Source organism: Heterocephalus glaber, unplaced genomic scaffold (assembly GCF_053883595.1).
Source record: "Heterocephalus glaber isolate CG9 unplaced genomic scaffold, H.glaber_assembly_v1.0 deba00001719, whole genome shotgun sequence".
Lineage (NCBI taxonomy): Eukaryota > Metazoa > Chordata > Mammalia > Rodentia > Bathyergidae > Heterocephalus > Heterocephalus glaber.
In genome coordinates this window covers 7,580,893-7,585,272 of record NW_028258432.1, presented here as the reverse complement: position 1 = coordinate 7,585,272, position 4,380 = coordinate 7,580,893, and positions in this window count along the sequence as shown.

The window sequence follows — 4,380 nt, the reverse complement described above, 5'->3', positions numbered from 1 at the left end:
AACAGTGCTGCTTAGACGCAGGAGCTGCAGTGCAGATGCAGCCTATTGGCCACAAATTTTCCCATGATTCCCAAGGTGCAGGAAATGCTCTGTTTCTTTCTTTTAAGATCACACCAGATTTGACTCCAAGTGGCCACTCACTGTCAGAACCAAATAACAACTGGAACCAGATGTTATCTGATTGCAGTGGCTCCCCCTCCCCACCCCTTGGCTCACTGCATACTGACCCAGGCAGACATAACAGGGAGTGTCACTGGAGAATTTTGCCTCTGATCTCCGTTTGTTCTCACCTAGAGGAAACAGAATAACTGTGTCTACTGCCAGATTCCAATGTGCATTTTGATCTGCCTGACCCGCATGGCCAACCATCTGTTCTTGTCTAAAAGTCAAAGCCATAACACAGGGTCCAGATACTTGGAAATGTTTATTTGAACTTTTTTGGAACACAGAAAATAGAATTCTTGTAGATTTCAGTTTTTTTAGTTCTGAGCTTTTCAGTTTCTATAAAATGCTATAGCTGCCGCCAAAGGGGGTCAGTCTCTTATTTGTTTAAAAATGATCCCAAGTAACCCTCCTGTGAATGTGAACTCAGTCTCTTCTGCAGCAAGGGCTACCAGTCAGCAGTTCATTGTGCCCTGGGCTTTTGGTCTAGATCTTCATAGACCTTTTGAAGTGGAAAGCTGTATGACAGGATTGCTCCCCACACCAACACAGTGTGGCCGTACAAAGGGCTCAAGATGAAGGCACGAGTCAGAGTCTCCAGGAGTTACCCCCCACACCCCCTGGATATCACTGTAAACAGAGGGCAGGTCTCTGTCCCTTGGGACCCTACAAATAGGCCTCTTTTCCCAAGCACCTACACCCTTTCTCCTGGCAGCATTCCCCATAATCCCTTCTTGGATATGTTATCTAAGTCAGATCTTTATTTTAAATAAATATCTGTACTTCGAGGCTGAGAAGTAATTTTGGGGTGATCTGAGACAGTTGGGGACCACCCAAAGTGGAATAGAGTGATCAAGTGCTGGGACAGATCCCCGCAGGTATGGTGCTTATTTTGTGCTTTCACTGCAAAACAAAACAAGGCTCACACACCCAAGGCTCACAGTCTCAGAATTAACAAAAAAAAACCACATGCTACTAACACATCTGCAGGCAAGGCTCAGCCTCCTGCAAACTTGCCTCACCCTAGTAATCAGAGCTGGCCAATGAGCTGCCTTGAACTGAGCTCACTGACCAATCAGGACTGGACCTGCTCTGCAGGCTCGAATCCCTTATTTGCATAGAGGACCTAGATGAGAACTTCTGGTATGAATCCTTTCCATATTAGCTACACGTTTTCCTTTGTTTGGGAAGCCATCAAACCTAACTTGCCCTTTGTCAAAGCTATGACTCCTTTCTTGCTCAAGCAGAAGTTCTGATGTAAAGCTTGGCCTGTGCCTGTGTTCTTCTGGGTCCAGCCTCATTTCTACCATTTCTGGACCCAAGAACCTGGGTGTGGGAACAGACCTATCCATACCTTTCCTGAAACAGAAAAAAATCTGTCAACTTTCCCTAGGTCAAGGAAGGACACAGATCCAGAACTCAAGGGCCTAGTGCTCACCCTATCAGGAAAAGAGAAGGAATACTTTTCCACTGCTCATGAGGCTATAAGTCTGCAGCAGAAAGCATAGTGACTCTTCGTGTGTCTGGTACTGCCTGGCTTCATATTACCAGTCTCCCTTGCCTTGAGGGTGATGTCCAGGGGCCAGGTAGTTCCTGTGATCACAACGGCCACCGGCCAGGCTGGGAAGGTCCAAGTGCCTGCCCCAACCCCAGCTCCCTTCTGAATGGTTCTTACCCAAGGAGCTTGTTTGCACCACTCACTCCTACCTCCTGGGTATAGGTTTATGGAACCAAGGGTTTGCACCTGTGGGGCCAGTGTGTGTACAGGCTGGGCCTTGAAAATGACACTTGGCCCAGAGGGTGATGGGGATAGAAATCCCCACCAAGCTCCCTTGCCATAAAACAAGGGATGCAACAGCCTGGGGAAAGAGCTCCTTTCCGAATTAGTTCACCAAGAGGCAGAGCCTTTATAATCATTATAAAATCTGCCCAATAGGCAGTCATCTTTCTCATTTGCATAGGCCCTTGGAGGTAGTAGCAGGGTCCCTGGGCACAGTCATCAGAGAATTGGAGAGTTGCTCCAAAGCTTTGCTCAGAACAGATTGTCTATTATAGTATGAGGACTAGTCCGGCAGGGCAGAGGACCTCAGGGATTTAGAATATAGGTGCAGACCCTAATAGACCCATTCTAAATTGAAAATATTATATTATATGTTGAAAAGATGCATTTAACTGACCTAAGCTATTGAACCCCATAGTTTAGCAACGCAGATATGAGTTGTTTCCTCTCTTGACTATTGTGCTAACTGGGAACTGCCCTCTCTGGCACCACTGTCCAACATATCAGGAGCGTATCTTACTGCATATCACTAGCCAAGGAAAAAAATCCACATTTAATGTGCCAAGTGTGGTTTCTACTCAGTGCATCTCACTTTCACCCTATTGTAAAATTGAAAAATCTTAATTCAAATAATCCTAAGTCAGGGACTGTCTGTATAAGATAAAAAGAGACAGAGGTTGAGGCAAGGACAGGGCACAGAGCACACAACAGAATCAGAGCACACAACAGAATCAGAGCACGAGGAAGCAGGAGTGTAGCCGAGTGCTGGTTGGGGCAGATGGGCCCAGGTGCCTGGGTGATCCCTGGGATACCCACAAGCCTGTGAGCTGCATATACCACCAGGTTCCTGCCAACTCGAGGTCCCTGCAGATGGGCTGCATTTCCTTTATCCTCTCTTGTATCTCAATGGTAAAAGGTACTGATTGAGGGCAACCCAAGGGTTTTCTAGGTCTTGACAGCCCAAGAATACAGTAGCCAGTATAGAGTGTGAGAGGTGCTGTGTGAGAAAAGCAGAGAGGCAAGAAGGGAACTCCTGCCATAGTGTGATCTGAGGCAAGTCCATGACGGTTGGCTGCATCTCCATATTAAATCCTCAGTTCCAACACAGAGCCTCTGCACTTTTTGCCTGTGCTCGATCCACCAGCCATTCCTCTCTGTAGGAGCATCACTCCTCCCTGAGACATCCAGGGAGATGGGCACTCCAAGACAGAAGGAGATAAGGCTATGGAATAATCCAGCTCCTGTGCTAACAAAACTGCGCTTCACAATGCTTATTGCAATTGTGATCATTGTGTTTGTTTTTGTCCACCTACCCATAAGGCAATGAGCCATAAAAGGCAGGGGCCCCTTCCTTGTGCTCACTATGGTATCCTTCTCACCTTAGGTGCTCCAGATACACTTAGAAGTCTGATCAAATATGCTTCGATATATATATATGGAAAGGAATATGGTTGACTACAAAATCATCATCATGGAAGGCATTTTCCTTAAACGTTTTGGAACAAAGTTTTAGAATTATCTTTAGAAAATTAATTTAGGAGATTCATAAGGAAAAGAACCCTTGATGCTTTATGCAGCCAACAGTAAATTTAAAGCAGGACTGAATTCATATGCACAAAATCAGCTGAAACTCAGGTATTTATAGAGAAGTGCTTGGAAGTGGCTGACTCATATTTTTATGACCAACATTCCTACACTTCTGCCCTCCACATATCTGAGTTTGTTAAAGTCTGAGAGCTGATCCCTATTGTAAGAGCCAGAGGTTTTGATCATTATTTAGATAGTCTAGTGCATCTGTCAGGCTGTAAAATACTACATTTTCAAATACGGTCATGTGTTTTCTTTCTGATGAAACCAAATCCACTAGCAACATCAATACTTCAAAACCATATTGTGCTTTTTTTCCTCACTTTTTTTCATCAATATTCAGATCTTAGTTTCTTGGTATGGACACATTTGGGATGGCACAGAGAACCCATTAGGTTTAGGGTCCTTAAGTCCTGTACCCTCCCCAGTCACTTGTGTGATTGTCTAAGAACAACTTCTGTCCAGTTCTAGAGAAATGTAAATTTCACAGTGGGCTTAAAAAACCACAGTGAAAGGAGATCACCCAGAGCACCCCTTAGCTAAGCCTAGGATTTGCTCATGCTTTTGAGAGGCTGTCATCCAGAGCACAGCTACAGGAACTCCATCACTCTAGAGAATCCTCAGCTTCCCTTGGGAATTCATTAAAAGGGTTCCAGGTCAGAATAAAGTACTGTGGCATTCAACTGAAGTCCTCTGGGGCTAAGACTCTTCCTAGCACCAGTTTTGCTGGGTATCAGAAAACTGATCTGGCATGGCACAGAAGCCTGGCATAGCCCACAGCACATATGAGCCCAATGCATCAGGGCTTCCCAGGGTGAGGTAGATGTTTTGGGACAGAACTGTGCCTGCAG